The sequence below is a fragment of the Limulus polyphemus genome, unplaced genomic scaffold (genome assembly GCF_000517525.1).
Source record: "Limulus polyphemus unplaced genomic scaffold, Limulus_polyphemus-2.1.2 Scaffold190, whole genome shotgun sequence".
NCBI lineage: Eukaryota > Metazoa > Arthropoda > Merostomata > Xiphosura > Limulidae > Limulus > Limulus polyphemus.
The window spans coordinates 257,227-275,880 of NW_013665800.1; the positions used below are offsets into that span (position 1 = coordinate 257,227).

Here is an 18,654-nt window from a genome sequence, read left to right on the forward strand (position 1 = left end):
AACCAACCAACCAACCAACTCTACGTTTGTCACATGCTCCAATCACCACTGACATTGTTGATCCATTTGCTAAATTGAACTGACCATTAGTCATGCACAGATTAATCATGAAAATAGCACTTCCTTCTTGTGGTGAATCTGATTAGTTGTCACCATTCTGTTTCTTACCAACACCATCTTTGTAAGTAGCTCCAGCTGCTTTGTGTTGAGATATCTGCTGTTGCTTGTTGGTAATGGACATGCACTCCTTTGCAATGTTCCTGTTTTTTAACAAATATTGCATCTTTTCTCCCATTTGTCTGTTAACCTACTGTCACCTTTTGAGGTACTGAGATACATACCTCTTTTGATGAATTCTCTGTATAAGAAAATTATTATTTCACTTGATATTTTCGTGTTATAATACCAACATCGACAGCCAACGATTTGAAACGAATAGCAACTATAATATATGACAGATTTTGATTTTTAGGAAAAGTATTAATAAGTCATGTTGTTTTGTAGTTACGTTGAGTTCACTAAACATCAGGACTTGTGAACATTGTTCTTTCTGCTTAGTTTTCAAAAAATTAGTACGTTATTCTGATACGTTACTCTTAAATTACCGACTTTTTTATGCTTGACACTATCGGTGGAATCCACATACTGCGTAATTTTATGTTTTTATATGAGGGCTTATCATGCTAAATATTGGGTAACGATACCCACGGTGGAACAGCACAGATAGACCATTGTATAGCTTTTTGCTTATTAACAAACTTACAAATTTAGTGTAAAGACTTGACAAAAAAAAAAGGTAAACTCGTATTTTCCATGTGAAATACATGGGAGACCCCAGCTTTAACTAATGAGATTAATTATAATGTTAATGGTATTTTTCGTGTTACTTGTATACCATTTGAGACCCTGCAATCACAACCAATAAAGTCATGGACCAACAAACAGCTTTCTGCATAAATAATTTAGAAAATCTATTTAAAAAGTTGATAAACTAAAATGGCAAGTGAAGCAAATGTAGGAGTCATGCATATTTATTTTAACATATGCTCAAAGTAAGTTGTAAGTCACCACAACTAGACTAGAACAACGACTTGTACATCTTTGAATGCTAAGAAAAGTTATAAGTCGATTATCACGATTGTTGATCTCGCGAAGAAAAAAAAATAGAGCACCGAAATAAAAACAAAGAAGTCCAATGGTTTCTTCTCGATCCTTTATCAGATGAGTGAACATATAAATAATCTTTTAGAACGATGGCATTAACGATGTTGTTTGGTCCACATAAAAGTTCTAATCGCTCTATTTCTTTACGTTATAAACTTCACTTTTCCTGTTCTCTATGTTTCCTTGACCGTATCTATTTATTTTTAGGTCCTACAGCCTAACGTTCGAGGTTTGTTAGTTTGTGAAGCATGACTTCAGGTGTGTGTGTCTTCAAACAACGTCTAATTTCTCTCCAGGAATGAAACTGACCATTTAACTACAGCATATGTGTGGCTGTATAACCTTCTAGAAACTGTAGTGTCGTAGTTATACTTTTAAGACGCTACTGCTATTCAGAAAGTATCGTTAAAACGGAGGATTTTGAATTCTGAGTTTAGGGCAAAGTTTTACACTTTTTAAACCCTTTGTATATTGGTGTAGCTGTAATTATAGAAGTTCTTGGTGAGTAATGTTTTACCCCAGTGTAATATTGAATCACTGGAAGTCATTTGTATTTATCTTGGAATCCTTGCATTAACATTACAGTGTTTCTGATTAATTTATGTTAAAATAAACTTGGTTTTTTTTGTTAAATTGTATTGTCACTATATTTTACCATTTCTGGCTTTTACAAAACTCAAGTAGAATTCATTTCATGATATCGCCCACAAAACGTTGTTGCTGCGGGCAACTTGGCGCCCGTCTTGACCAAAACAGGATTCTCCTACGTTTGACCGCTTTACAGTTTATTAATTTAGTACTGAAATACTTACACGTGTATTCTAGGTAGGCGATTTTTTAGCAGTAAAAGTTCAAGGTAGAAGGATGAAAAAGAGCGCCAATAACTCACAAAATTTGTCAATTCTAATAGTCAGTGATGGTGTTTTTTTTGCACAAATCACTGAACAATGCATTTCCTACCCACCCACCCCCATCAGAACAAATAACTGAACAATGCATTTCCTACCCACCCACCCCCATCAGAACAAATAACTGAACAAGGCATTTCCTACATGTCCCCCCCCCCTCCCATCCCCAATCACAATTTCATATCGTGTATCTTATTTTAATTTTGTTTTTTCTAAAGCGAAAACTAGAAAAGTTTTAGCCGGGACATTTCTAACTTTTGTGTTTATTGAAAAGTATATAACTAATAATCAGAAAAAAAAAACAATAAGTATGAGATGTTGTTTAGCATATCTATTTATGCATATAACCCAAAACCTATAAACATAATTTAATTTTTATTTGTTACCGGTCTTTAGAGTAAAACCATGAAACATGAGAACCCGAACAACACTCACGACAAACAAATCTGCATATATTATATATATATAAACCTAATCTTTTTTTTTTAAGCGTTGTCTAGTTTTAACACCCAGTTTGCAGATCAGGGAGACATGTTTTGGGATTGATTTACAAAATAAAGCTTTTCGGTACTTTTTCTTTAAAAACAAAGGAATAGAGATTTGAACCTCATCTGAAATGTCCACCATCATCGTGGCCGAATTTGCACTATTTTTTAGGATATAAGAGAGTAAACCTATACCCTAAACCAAACTCTCACACAAAACACGGTAATGGCCGCACATGTTGTGTAATACAGAATATGTCGCTCAGCTCTATAAAACCGTTTTTATTTTTTCGCAGTTTTTGCAAGTTCTTTCAGTGGAGATGGTTCGAGGAAGGCTCAACGAAGCTTACTTGCAGCCGTAAGTTGGCTGAGTACATTAGCTTCTGAACATGAACAATTCTATTTTTATGTGCAAAAGGAACACAGTCCGGCCAACCCCTAAACTCCAGTCTCTTCGTGGCCGAACACTGTTAAAAGATGTGTTCTTTTGACAGTAAAGTGTGGATTTTTTTTTAGCTTAACAGACCGAGCCCTTTATCGGTCTGCATTTTTTTTGTTTCTAACTGTAATACCAGAAACCGTAACACCCTCTGTAGCCCACCTAATCTCCCGATTTAAGTCTTATTGAATTGTAGACTAGTTGCTAAGTATCAGTATTAAGTGTTGCATCAAATTTTTCACAAAAAACTGTCATTTGACTGTCTTTAATTTTTTGGGTCAGACGTGGACAAGTAGTTAGTATGTGCAGACTATGAATCCGTGGATTCACGGTTCGCATTTTATTGCCACATAAACGCATTCCACACTATGGTGTTATAGGAGTGACGGTCAAGTCCCATTATTCGGTCAGATAAAAGTAGCCCAAGAGTTGACAGTGGGCGCTGTCGACTAGCTGCCTTTCGTTTAGTCCATTAATTCATAATAAGGGACGTCTATGCGTAGATAGCCCTTTGTTTAGTATTGCGCGAAAATTCTGCAGAACAATATCTTTTATTTTTATTGTGCCAAAAACACAACAGGATAGACTTAATATCTTTACTACGGTAATTGAAGGCTGACTGGCAAACATATAACGGAGTAAATAGAGGATTTCTAACACATGACTGAAGTAATTTCATTTTTAATTTGTTTATCCTATATAAACTGCTTTGCAAATATAACATTTTAAGAGATACATATCATATTTGGAATTACAGTCAAGTATACTATATACATAAAAAAATTCCTCGGTTGATGCTTAAGTTATATATGTGAAACCTTTTGCATTCTTTCCTTATTGCACGTGTTACATGCATGCAGTGAGTGATACATGTGGCTCGTTCCAGAATGGTCAGACTTCACAAATTAAGCGCGGAAACTGTTGATTGTCACAAGTTTTTTTGGTGTTCTTTTTACTTGAAGTTTCTGTGAATGATGATGCTATGACCTGTTGTTACTTAAATTACGCGGACCACCAACAGCTGCTGACATTAGTCACGTGTTAGGCAGAATGCTGTTATGTTATCCATATATAGTCTAAGGTCACAGTTGACGTTGAATATGGCTGTAATGAGTCCAATTAAAATCAAAAATGTGTACAACTTACAGTAGCTCTGGTATGCGCATCTCTTTGTTCTCTTTTTCACTTTTGAGTCTGTTAATAAAGTAGTCATTTGTATATTTATTTTAATATAACTGTACATGGCTATGTATATATCACAAAACAAGAAATTGTGTAAGTAATGCTAATGTCTCGAGAAAGTGACTCATGAGACTTCAAGCTTGTTTGAAGTGTACGTGGTAGGGCATCATGAATCATGATTAGTTTTGATTCATAGCGATCTGAGCTGACTTGAAAAAGTCACTTTCCCTTGAAAGTTACATCCCGACGTTTCGGTTGCTGTTCAGTAAAATGGAAGGAACCGTGTATAAAGCTGCTTTGTTATCATTATATTGTTTTATCGAATCTACGTTTCAGTATACATCAAGATACAGAGTCGATGGTTCTCTTGCTTTTTGCCCCCCGGATACTCAGGTTTTCAGCAACATACTGCAAGCAAAATATAGTGAAAGATCTCTTTGTTTCTTGCAAGCGGTTGTGAACCTCGTATCACCTGTAGGAGTTTTAATGTGTTTTGTATTTAAATGACTGTTAATAAAGAACTTCAAAATGTACACAGTAGAACGAAATTGGCTTGCGTACTTATAATGGTTTAAACGGTTCAAGCTCCAGCAAATAACGCGCCATATACCTTACACTACACGTGAATGACCCTAAGAGATAACGTGGCTTATTCAGTGATACAAATAACAAATACAGCCGCAGTGTGGTAAAGTGTTAAATCGCTCAGTAAGAGAATATGTCGAGAGTATTTCTACCGAATGACATTCATTGGGATATTAATTTTAGTTGACCACATTTTTTATTTCCCATTTCTTTTTATTTTCACATCTTTTGTAACTGAGCCACATGAATCATTTAGTTCCTCTCTTTACACAACAATAGACAAGCTTTGCTCATGCGGATACGCTGACGTGCATATATTAATAAGTCCTTATTAGCTATTTAAAAGTTTACTTTGCGTCCAACCCAAAACTTATATGTCACTCCATCAAAAGGTAAGTATGTTTTATGATTGTATATGCGTGTAAAATAAAGTGCATTGATATTGGCAATAGCCTCGTTAACAGCCCCTTTTCAACACAAGTGTATTATGACCCATCTTAATTCAATGCTATATATACACACTAAAATTGGTTGTCGTCGCTTTTACGACACATCTGTATTTGGTTCAGTAAATATTAGGCTCTAATATTCAATGTAAGAAGTTGTATCTAAACGTTTTCGGGAATACTTGTTATTAATTCTCATTATCATTGTTGCTTCTACAACCGTTCAAAAGGTCTTTAATATATTTGCTCGAAATAATAATTTCTGTAGAACTATTTTTTTTTATTTTTCAATTCTATACAATTTTTCTATTCAATTCACGCGAAGTATCGACCATATCACAGCTCTCTGTCAATACTGAACAGGATTCCATTTTCGCGTCCCGTTGCCGCAAAATCTTACTCAACACTTTGGGGCCGTGGGTACACTGTAAAAATGGCGGTCAAATCACACTATTCGGTCAGATCAGAGTAGCCAAGAATTGGCGATTGGAGCTGTTAGCTACCTGTCTTTCGCTTATTCAGTCTTTCAGTTCAAAATTATGGATATTTTTACATAGAGATTCTTTTGTGTAGCTTTGCGTAAAAGTTTCAAACAAACACTAATGGTAATTTGAAAAAGTGCAATGCCTTTCAAACTTTATGCTTCAGTGTGTTTATTTAAGTACAGAGAATTCGGTCAATTTGCGACCATATCATGTCCATGGTTCAAAACAAAAAATGATGGGCAAATGCCGGAAATGTTCGTGTTTGAGGATTTGCTATCCTAAATTAATAAATATATCTATGTATGTTTGTGGCGTTTTTAAATAAAGGTGCTTTCAGAAAATACTGAAACATTACACAGTTTTTTAATAAGAGTATTAGACTGGATGTGAAATGTAGTAAAAGAATAATGAAGCGAAACAATCTGCAAACATTTTTAATGCTAAAATATAAACGGGAGGACATCTCGTGTAGCTTTGCGCGAAATTCAAAACAAACAAAAATTCAATCGATTTGCTTGAAAAACTAAGAAACGCTTCCGTAAAATAAAAAAAAAAGAAGAAAAAAAATGCATACCAAAACCTGAATTTTATAGTTTAAGATTAATCCTAAATATAAGCCTCCCTAATGGCTCAGCGGTAAGTCTGAGGTATTATAACGCTAAAAAACAGGTTTCGATACCCTTCGTGGGCACAGTATTGCGTAGCTTTGTGTTTTTCAGCAAACAAATAAATCCTAAGTGTAAGGCAGTATAAACCTAGTTACGTAACATAATTTTGGCAACCAATAAGAAACTTTACATTTGAGCTGTTAACTCCGATAATAATGATTGAAGATTGGTTAGTCGAGCTCGTATATCTAAAAAAAAAAACATATATATACACTTGCGGGCCTGGTGGTTAAAACGCTCGACTCCCAATTTGAGGGTCGCAGGTTCGAATCCCTGTCACATCGAACATGCTCGCCCTTTCAGCCGTGGGTGCGTTATAATGTGGTAGTCAATCCCACTAGTAGTTGGTAAAAGAGTAGCCCAAGAGTTGGCGGTGGGTGGTGATGAGTGCCTTCCCTCTAGTCTGTTACTGCTAAATTAGGGACAGGTAGTGCAATTAACCCTCCTGTAGCTTTGCGCGAAATTTAACAACAAACAGAACTGTATACTTGCAAAAACCGAAAAACTCTTCATAAAACTGTCTTCCACGACGAAATTTCGTTGATTGGTTGGCTTGTATTTTTGAAAGTATTGAATACTTGTAATTGTACCAGCATTGCCAGGAATCTGATTTAAATCACTGTTGTTCTTCACAAACCTGTATCGCAGAAAAGGTTGTATTTCAGTGTTTGGTATAGAAAGAAGCGTACATAGGAAATATGGTTTTACACACTAGAAAATGAAGAAATAACGCGTGTTTTTGACCGTGAATGACGTCAAAAATTGAAAGATGTTTCAAGTGTATTTGCATAACTAGAAATGTTTTAGATTTGTCTTAATATATGTATATTTATAGTTAACGTGCGCGTTTTTATACTATTGATAAATATTAGCATAAATAATTAGTTCCCTATGCACATATAAAGTTTGGTTTGTTTGTTAGCAATAAAAACTATGAGATTGAATCCACCACCACATAAAGTATTTGACATTGATTTATGAATCCGTAAATATGTATACACGAGATTTCCAGTACACTTTATTCCATTTTACTGATTACTTTAACTCCTGAAGAAGCCGAAAGGCGAAATATCGAGTCGTGGTGAAAATAATATTCTGGAGATAGTAGTCGTGTTATATTTATTTTAAATTGCTTTTGTACTATCACATTTATTGTTAGTGTAATCACTGATTGTATGTTAACATGCCATTCTAGGATGAACCAGATGGAACTAGAGATCGAAAAGAAACAGCTGGTAATATAGTAGAGAGAAGGTAAGAGTTTTTATCATTCTGTTTATAACTCTCTTTCATTATGGAATAAAATAAGTTTGTTGTCTGTCTTTCACTCTCTTTATAGAATGAGCATATAGTTTTATCATTTCTCTCTTTTTCTCCCATTATTAATAAAGAATAACAGAGCTATTTTCATATTGTCTGCTGGTGTTATAGATGGTGTTTTCTGTCATACTGTCAGTATGAGAGGGAAGATTTTCTTGTCATACTTGTTGTAACCATTTACAGGATGTTTCTACCATAATTAATAAAGAATAACAGAGCTATTTTCATATTGTCTGCTGGTGTTATAGATGGTGTTTTCTGTCATACTGTCAGTATGAGAGGGAAGATTTTCTTGTCATACTTGTTGTAACCATTTACAGGATGTTTCTACCATAATTTCTGTGTTAGAAAAGGGAAGGGTTTTTGACAAAATGGCTATAAACATAAGGCATGTTGTCTCTCAGTATTAGAGAGTGGTTGTTTATCGAATATTCGCGAAAAGCTACTCAGGGACTATGTGCTCTAGCCGTCCCTAACTTGAAACAGCTAATCAAGTCTTGGGCTACGTTTATCTGAATGAATAGTGGGATTTGACTGTCACTGTCTGGGCCACTGTCATGTTGCTTGTGTTACATGGTAAATACATTCTCTATTTGAATATTAGAGAGTAAAAGCATGATGCGTTTTTACCTCCAACAGTTTATTTATGTTGTTAGTAAAGTTACTTTATGGATTTAACAAGTTGCAGTAGTTCCTCAAAATTGAAAATAATAAAAACATACCTATATATTATAAAGCCAAGCGAAGTAATATTTCAGCGATATTATGCATTACCTTCTTTATCTTTTATAAACGGTTAAAAAAGGAATGATGTTAGGCTTGTAAATGAAAGATCAGACATTGTATTCATTTATGTGTATTGTCTACGTATATACGTTTGTGTCTTTGGTACAGGCAGAAACGGATAAAATTATTTATATAATTTTTGTTTTTAAATGTTTGTTATTTTTACAACGTGTTTATTTATGCGAAATCCTCCAAGGTTCTTTGGTTAAGCCTTTCCTGACATGAGTGATTATTGCGTGCGCTTCACAGTGATTATATTATATCTTTTTTTATAAATGCAATGTAAATGCTATATTCTCATTTTCAACACGTTACGACAGCTCGCCCAAAAACCTTTTTTTTTTTGGGGGGGGGGGGGTTTGACTCGTGTAACTGCACAGTTACCCCAGAATTTATTATACTGAAATATAAAACATACAAACAAACAAAAAGATGCTTCGTAGAACTATGTATGCAAAATACAAAACGCGTAAAGAAAGACGGGCATACACATTTATGGTCATCACCTTTAACCCTCTTTACGTCTTGAGTTGTAAGAGAGGCATATTTTTACTTTTACTATTTTTTAAACTACTGGTGTAATTTATGTTAGAAACATCATGCTCACTGCATTTATACTCACTCATTGTGTTTGTTATAGTTTTACATTGTTAATATCGGCGTCAAACATGTTCGCCCTTTCAACCGTGAGGTGGTTATAATGTAATAGTCAATCCCAGTATTCCTTGGTAAAAGAGTAGCCCAAGACTTTTCGATGGGTGCTGCCGGCCTGTTGCCTTCTGATTGGTTGGCAGTTCAAATTTATGGGAACGGCGGCAATTATCCTTGGTAACTTTATCATAAACAAATACATTATTAATATTATCATGATGATTTTGTCATCCAATGAGAAAGAAACAATGTTACATTTTATTTATATTAAATGTAAATAAAAGGAATACATATATTTCTAGAATTATCTTTATTAGCTCGATATTTCGCTATTACAGCATTGTTGGGAGCTATCAATAACCTATAAGTTCTCTAATGCAGTTTCAACTAAAGCTGGGCAATTAGTGGTATTTGCTGATTAATTAACCAACGGCTCAAATCATGGTTCTTACAAGCAAAAAAATTGGCGGTGGATGCTACCTGCCAGTTAACTTCTCTTTAGTTAGCAGTTAAAAAAAAAGGTTGCGGCGAGTGCTGCCAAACAATTGCCCTTCCTCTAGTCAGTAGTTCAAGATTAGTGACAGTGACCGATAGCTTTAGTAGCTTTGTCCTAACAAAGGGCGAGTAAGTTTGGTGGCAGTATTTCACTTACTTCGATAGTTGGATTAATCTAAAAAATAATAACCAATTAATCTATTAGTTTACGTGATAATTGTTGCTTATATATAATCTTTTAAATCACCTAAGTTGATTTTTTGTAGCTGTCTTTGTTTCTTTGTCATTCTGTGGAGATAACACCTGTTCTGACCATGTCAGACATGACTTTAATGGTGAAATTGGGCAAGAATGTCGATAAATAATGTTCTCAAGTGGTAGGCTTGATGATACCTGGAGGATACAAACTCCTCTATGTTTGAGTGAAAATGACCAGTCACAGACTGTTTGATTTCTTACTAATAGGAACCAAAGTTGAATTTGAAAGTGTGCGTGAATTGTGTGACAGTTTGTATTTACCAAGTTGAGAAAGGCCATGTTTATATGTTTAAAGGCGGAACAGTTTTTGTTTGTTTTGTTGTCACCTTCAAATTTGCAGTCAATCTCGTATATAAACTTCTTTCATAATCAGTTTCAAACTTCGAATATAAAATCGCAACTAACTTAAATCTTGTGTAAAATATATATAGAAAGTGAAATTAAACCTCTTGTGCGATTTAAGGTAGAAAAAAAATCTAAAAGTGGATCAAAAACAAAGTAATTATGGGAACTTTTAATATAGTTTTTTTTTCTTCTAACTCAAGCGTTTATATAGTTCTTGGCCAGAGGGAGGTTTTTACGGCACATAAGGAGCGCATAGTTTAATGACATGAAACTTCTTGGAAGTTAGGAAACATTTTGAATAGTATAAATAGAAACGATTTAGGCTTGAGTAGATATATTTATTTGTGTCTGTTTCAGTGAATGATCGATTATTGAGTTAGCAAGATTGATCATTCATTTTGTGTGTTAGTCAGTTATTTGAATTTCGAGTTTATGTTTGCAACGAAGTATAAAATATAGAAGTACCGTATCTACGCGATGATTAGCAGGTAAATGAAATTGTTGTGTTTAGAATTTACTGTGAACTTTGGCCTTTCACTGTATCAGCGAACATTAGTTAAGCCAACTTGTAGAACTTAGAGTCAAAGAAATAAACCGCTTTTGTTGTAATTAAATGGACTAATTTTTTTTAACTAAGTAATCAAAAAGAATCCGCCCCTTACTGGAAACCGTTACAACAATGTTTGGTATTTATGTGAAAAACAACAGTATGGTTGATTTAAATTGTTGTAATGCTTTCTTCTTTAACCGAAACATCCCCACAACACTGATGTTTGTTGAATTGGAATTATTATCCAAATTAATTAAGTTTGTGACTTGTTTAAAATTAACGAATTTGAAGTTTCTAGTTCCAAAAGGTTTTTGTCTGCAAGTGTGATTGTATATGAATGTATAGTGATACATAAGCAGTGTTTTAAATTTTGCTGTGTATAGTAACTTTACTTTGTAGTTTCAATTTTATAATACAATTTTTAAATAATATAATAACTTTTAATATGGAAATTGAAGGTTTATTTACAAATAAAACAAGTAATTGTGTTTTGAAAAACTTATTTTTTAATTTTATTTTGAAACGTATCCACATGACGATGCTAGGTAAACCTAGCGAAACATCATCTTTTTTTCGTATTTACCCGTAAATCACTAAAGTTTCTTCCCTTGTTAAAAAAGTTAAAAACTCCAAATATTTTGTCACAAAACTAAAAATTATTCTGAACCTGGTGCCTTTATGGTCTGGCCAGGTGGTTAGGGCGCTTGACTGAAGGTCGGGGGTTCGCCCTTTCAGCTGTGGGCACGTGGTGGGCAGATAGCCCGTTGTGTAGCTTTGTGCTTAATTACATACAAAGAAACGCATTATATGAAGTTTTTGTAAAGGGAAAAGACTTAAGAATATCTTAAATAACAAAGTCTTCATGTGTGAATCATTGGAATCGTGCTGCGTTTTTTTTTTTCTATCGTTCTCTTTCCACCAGAGCAAGATAATATGACGTGTTAATATATGTTCCTATTCTGTGTGTGTGTGTTTATCAAAGAAATAATAAAGTCGCTTTGAAATAACCAGAATAATAAATGATAAGTTTTAATACAAACAAGCTCCCAACTAAATCCATCCAGTTCTCATTGTGCTCTCTCTCAAGTTTTCAAGTATTCTTGTCATACAACTTTTCTGACAGAAGTTGTGATCATTCCGAAAGTGGAGTGAATATTGGTAATTGATCGTTCATTACATAGATCAGGGGTTACTCAAGGTCTCTTCGTTACTATTCAGTTAGTTAGATATAATAATATTGATCGAAAATAGCATACATACAGCCTGAAAGAAATGCGCAGAATAATCTTGGAAATAATGATGATAAAACAAGTGATGTACATACAATGAGTAATGGCAACTATGTGGCTAATGTATTAGAATACACAAAATGTAAAAGTAAAGCGAATACGTTGTACTATACACCAGTATTAGCATTTTGTATGCGAGTCATTTGCTTTTTTTACATTTAGCATTACGTTTTATTTTCATGCTTCCTTACAATTTATAGAATGTTGTTGCAAGTGCGCTGTATTACTACCAACAGTTTAGCTAAGTTGTTTGGCCATCTTTTGATTTTCTTAGTATTTACGTAAGCCCATATAGTCTCAAGAATGTTCATATTGGGCTTCGTGCAGGCCAAGCCATAGTCGTGAGTATTCGTCGGCCTCTTTACAACCAAGATACATCATTTCAAGTGTGCATGGGATCATCGTCTTGGTGGAAGGTAAATTATCGCCTGAAATGGTAATGGTGTGATGGATCCGGACATATTTGTACTCGTCAGTAATCAGGGTGCCATCGGTTTTGCAGCCCCCAAACCTGTACCTATCCCCCACTATAAACGTTACATCCTTTCCCCCTGACCATGATTGTTGTCGAACTATTTGAATTTTAATCATCTGTAAAGAGCACATTTCTCCTCTTTTACTTATTCCACTATTGTAGTCTAATGTCCATTTCAACTTTATAGTCTGTTTACCTTTTCTCGCCAGCAGTTTTTAAGAACTACAAGTTCATTAAGACCATTTCATCTTAATGTTTATCTTATTGTTTTCGAGATAAAATTCAGTTCTGTGTTTACAGCAAGGTCGTTAGTGAGATCTGTGCTTGGGTGTCTACTTGCTCTTGAAGAACATACTCTGAGATATTTGTGGTATTTTTACCTGCAACATACAGTCCACCATTAAAAGAAGTCTAATCTTGTTTTGTTTTTCGATTTGTCCCTGTCCAGTGTTATTGTTGAGGGGTGGAATTCCTCGAAAGTGGTATAACTCACTGATAAGTGTTGAACAGAATGATCGATTAGGCTTCAGGGTTCGTGTGTATTTTTAATACCGTGAGGTAGTTAACATCAGTGAATATGAACATTGTCACCCTTTTCAGATTCTTGCATACAGCTTTTACTGAAACTGGAGTTTTGCGGCAATTTTTCAAATTCAATATCCTTGACCAACCAAAACTTTATTGTTTCTACATGTTTGTCATAAGTTATTCCAGTCCTAAGAAGCGTGACTAGATTCACATATATTTGTATTTGGTATAAGTATGACTGCCTGTAGAGTTGTGTGTTGTTTTGTTTGTTTTTATTATTGTGTGGCACGTTTTGATTTGTTAGATCATAACCAGTCATAATGTAAGCTATTAACAGGTGACTGCACTCTTATGCAGTTTATTTTCATACTGTAAAGTATTCCCGTAGTATTTGCTTATTACTTTGCAGTAAACTTTTCCTCGCCTTTTCCATAATTATTTCACTACTGTTTCTTGCCGATCATTCTGTAGATGTGGTGATGTAAAATACATACTACTTATAGAAAATTAAAACTATAATTCTAACCCAACCCATTATTGATTGTTTGATCGTGCAAACGTCAGCACTTATTTTAGCAAAATAAATGAAAGCGTTGCATCATTAACTTACCATCAAAAAATAGTATAAAAATCATATGTTAATTTGTACGTTTTCATGAATAAAATTATTTGAACCAAATATTGTTAAGTCCCTTATCCTTGTAGTTGACGCCATCTTGATAAAACAGTCCAAGTAAGGTAAAGATGGCTTCAGAATCATTCTATAAGAGAAAATTTTCACCACAGCTTGCCCTGAATCCTAAAGCACGTTTAGTGAGTTGGGGGTGAAAGAAAGTAAGTCAAGCATAATTGTATTTTGTGGTATATATATATATATATATATATATGTAAGGTTTTGCATAGTATAAAAAATAACATTCTGAAGCGTAATAAATTAATATATAGTAAATATATAGTTTTTATTGTCCTTCACACATGTTCATTGTTCTGAATTGTATGATTAATTCCAATTTCCTAGTAAGAGAAATCTAAAAGATAACTACATAATACATATTTACAGCATACTTGCATGTAGCACAAGGTTGATCTCGCACTGTAAAAATGTATAGATAGACGTAATGTTGTTATCAAACAGATTTTATTTTTGTTTTAGGGAAGAGAATTTTACTTTATATTTATTACAATTTGTGTAACCATATGAGACGAATTGAAGTACCCACTGTTTTTTTTTTCCTCAAGGGAAGTAAACTTGTTTTTCTTTTTTTGTAAATTACCTTTTACTTTTTTATAGTTTTATGATAATTGTTGTTTAATGTAATGGCGTGGTTTCTTTTTGTCTGTTTGTTCTATTGATTTTTGCCCTAGTCCTGGAATGATAGATTAGACGGAAAGCAGCTAGTCAACACATCGCTAGCTCCAGTCAGACTGAACAGTGAGACTTGACCCTTACTCTTATAACACACCCACAGTCACTAAGTGCAGAGCGCAATTTCTTTTGGCGGCAGTTGAACGCGAACCACAGAACCTGAAATACACGCTCCGGCACGTCAACCGCTCGGCCCGATATAGTTTCTAAATTCAACTTCCATAGCCCTGTTACGTTGCAACATAATGCTTAGTTTTTATTCGGTATAAACCAAATTGTTTTTGTACAAATTGGCACTTTGTTAATATATTGCTATGGTAGATTTTCATGGATAATTATAAACATAAGCCCTTTCTTATGTTAATTTGATGATAAAATAGAAAATCAGATCATGGGGTTTCTTCTTCTTCTAACCTTACTTTAAAGAGGCCAAGAAATTCGTTGAATGGCACAGTAGCTGTATATGTATGATGAAAGTCGTCTTTAGTTTATACCTGATCGTCGTTTAGCGACAAGCGTTTTAAAGGACGATGACCCAGCATGACCAGGTTGTTAGGGCGCTCGACTTGCAATCTGCGGTTCGCGAGTTCGAATCCCCGTCTCTCCAAACATGCTCGCCCTTTCAGCCGTGGGTACGTTATAATGTAACGGTCAATCCCACTATTCGTTTGTAAAAGAGTAGCCCAAGAGTTGGAAGTGGGTGGTGATGACTAGATGCCTTCCCTCTAGTCTTTCACTGCTAAATTAGGGACGGCTAGCGCAGATAGCTCTCGTGTAGCATTGCGCGAAGTTCAAAACAAACCAAACCAGAGGACGATGGCTTCGTGTTAGAGTTAAACCATCAGAATAACGAATACTCAAAGCGACCAAATACCCCTAGTGGCTCAATGGTAAGTCTGAAGGCTTATAACACTTATGGTGGACACAGCACTGATAGCCCATTGTGCTTAACTACAAACAAACAAACAAAAACATTAAGCGGCCATCGTTAATGTGAATGTAATCTTTATATGCTTTAATCAACCAACTTGAAAGGCGTTCTTCCATTTCTGTTATTTGATCACGTATATTATTCATGTTGAGTGTTAGGAAGTGGGTGAAGTTTGTGTGGGTGTGAAAGTACATTTACTTTTAAAGTTGTGTAGACTGTTCGTTCAGTTGACTTTGAATCGACCCGTTCATTAGGTCTTCACCATATTTAGTAAGTGTTCTTATTCTCAAATTGTTCAGTTTATTTTATGCACATTATTATACCTCACTGAAAAAAACCGTTGCCTCGTCATTGAGCAGGTAATTAATGACACAGTTGTGATCATCATGTATGAATGTCGTGAAGTAACGGCATTGATCAGATGGAACGTGGTTTCGAGCAAATGTTAGACTTGTACGTACATTTCATAATTCCCAAAGGTCCCGTTTTTACTCTGCATTGTCCTCCTTTTTTGTTCCACTTCGCTTTTTCTGCTACGTCACTTACGACCTTAATGACGTCATTCAAAGCTTATTACGATTTCCTGTTTTACCCAAATAATATATTAGTTACAGATACAAAAATAAAAGAAATAAATTTAAAACGAATATTCCTCTCATATTAAATTTGTAGGAATAAAAATCAAAAACGTTTGATAGGGGTTCGTGTAAGACTATGCAGGAATGTCTTAATAACAAGATTAAGTTTAGTTGTTACTTAATGTGAATATGTTGAATGAGAAGCACCACAATTGAGAGAGCTGGAGAAAAACAGTCAAACGAATCACAGAAGCTCGACAGCGACCTGAAGACCAGAGAGTGCTCGGTAGAGTACATAAATCCGCCACGCAGAGTTAGTCATATTCGGTTCTCAAAAAATATGAAAATGTGTCCGTCGTTATCAAAGGACACGGACCATTTTTGGCTGAGCAATGAGGAATGATATTCTACATATGTTCACCAAGTTTCATCAAAATCTGATAATTTTTGACTGAATTATAGAGCAAAAATAGTGTGAAAAATCGGTCCCCTTGTCAACAGATAGGGATTTTTTGGATTTTGTGACCTTGACTCACCAAATACTAAATACTTCTAAGTTGGATCATAGTACAAATGTATACCAACTTTGTTCCAAATCCATTCAGCAGTTTTCGAGAAATCTTGCTGAGAAACACACATACACAACCTCTGTCCACCATCGGTAGCGGAAGTAACAATCACTAAATCTAATCTTTTTATTGAAACATTAAGTCCCGCATACACACACATACAGAAGTCATATACTGCATTGAGCTTATAATGCGTCTTTGAATTACTCATAACCGATTTACAGTTTAGGAAATCGAATATGTTAGATAATGGTTTTTAAAATAGGTTATTTGTAATATATATGATAAAGCAATTAAAAGAAATATATTTTATTTTTACCACCAGACTATGAGCGAAATATCAATATTCGTACATTCACCTAAAGTTATCAAATTAAACTGTTTTTGTTAGGTGCACGTGTTCAGCGAATGTTAAAAATATTTTTTATGAAATCGCATTATGAAAAATAATGTTTTGTCGTTCTTCGTGGCCAGAATACAAAACCTAAAAACAAAAGTTACTTTTAAAATCCTTCCAGTAGCTCAGCGGTAAGAACGTAGGCTTATAACACTAAAAATCGGGTTTCTGTACCCGTGAAGGACTAACACAAATAGGGGCCTGGCATAGTTATGGCGCTCGACTCGCAATCTGTGGCTCGCGGGTTCGAATCCCCGTCCCTACTAACATGCTCGCCCTTTCAGCCGTGGGGGCGTTATAATGTGACGATCAATTTCACTATTCGTTGATAAAGAGTAGCCCAATAGTTGGCGGTGGGTGGTGATGACTACCTGCTTTCCCTCAAGTCTTTCACTGCTAAATTAGAGACGGCTAGCGCAGATAGCCCTCGTGTAGCTTTGCGCGAAATTCAAAACAAACCAAACCTAACACAAATAGCCAGTTCTGTAGCTTTCTGCGTTTGAACAGTAAAAGTAACTAATAGAAATGGAAGTTTCAGTCAGGGCGGGAGATTTAACTATGGAACAGATTTAAGACGTCTGTCGTTTCTAAGGCACCCATAAATTTGTTACAGTTTGAGTTCTTTAGTTGTTGTTGTTGTTTTTTTGTAACCCAAATGCCAAGGAATAGATTGCAATCAACCAGAACTTGGCCTATGTTTGTAAAATTTGTCGAAAATTGTATTATGGTTAAATATAGGGATATTAATACTTATATTGATATAAAAATATTGTTGTAAGTGAAAGTAAATTGTGCTTTGAACATTTATGATAAACAAAATGACGTATTGCAAACAACATTCATGGATATTTGCTTGTGAACAGGGGCGGACTAGGCTGCTTGAACACTGATAAAATTTTCGGTGGGCCGGCGGTCCATCAACAAAAAATTATGATTTTTTTCTATAAATCTGTTTCAATCTGGTTTAATCAGATACTCAGCTACTCGTTAACAGCTCTTGGATGAATAAACGATAAACGGGTAACTACAGTACTTCTTTAAAAAATGCAAGTAATTTTTTGGTCATATAAATGTATCATTTAAATCGTATGCACAGAATATTTTTAGTTAACTTGTGAACTATATGAATAGTACTAGTACATATTATAGGCTACACAGCACGTCGCTCAGTTTTTTCAGGAACATCTCTGCTCCGGCCTCAATGGAGGGCTAGCAAAAAATAATTTCCTGGGTTGTTTTTAATCCAAAATCTGCCGTTATCTTGTGAAGATATCACTTTGTTACAGAGAAATATAATAAATACCCAATTTCTGTGTATCAAGCCAGTTCGACTTGTGTACTTTAAGTTTGCATTAAAAATATTGCTGGAAAAGCAGTACTTTTCGTACTATCGAAACATTAGTTAGATAAACTCTTTTAAGATTGGAAGTTTTCTGGTAGTAAGTCATTAGTTTAGCCATACATCTAGTCTTTCAGTTCAAAATGTAGTAGAGAAGAAAATGATTTAAGCTAAATATGTCAGTAACGTTGTTAGCAGTTTAGAAGTAAACTAATTAAGTTAGTTACAACTCATGTAACAAGTTGTAATAAACTACTTAATTCAAGCCAACTATATCTGTAAAAATAGTAGTAGTCTAGAAATAAACAGATTGGGTAAGTTATATATATCATTAACACTGGTAGCAGTTTAGAAGCAAACTAAATCAGTTACAACTCATGTAACAAGTTGTAATAAACTACTTAATTCAAGCCAA

The 18,654-nt window shown here is 34.6% G+C and overlaps 1 pseudogene; it reads left to right on the forward strand.

Annotated features, from left to right (window-relative positions):
* The window catches only part of LOC106478214, a 93,285-nt pseudogene that overhangs the window by 16,957 nt on the left and 57,674 nt on the right, over positions 1-18,654 (forward strand).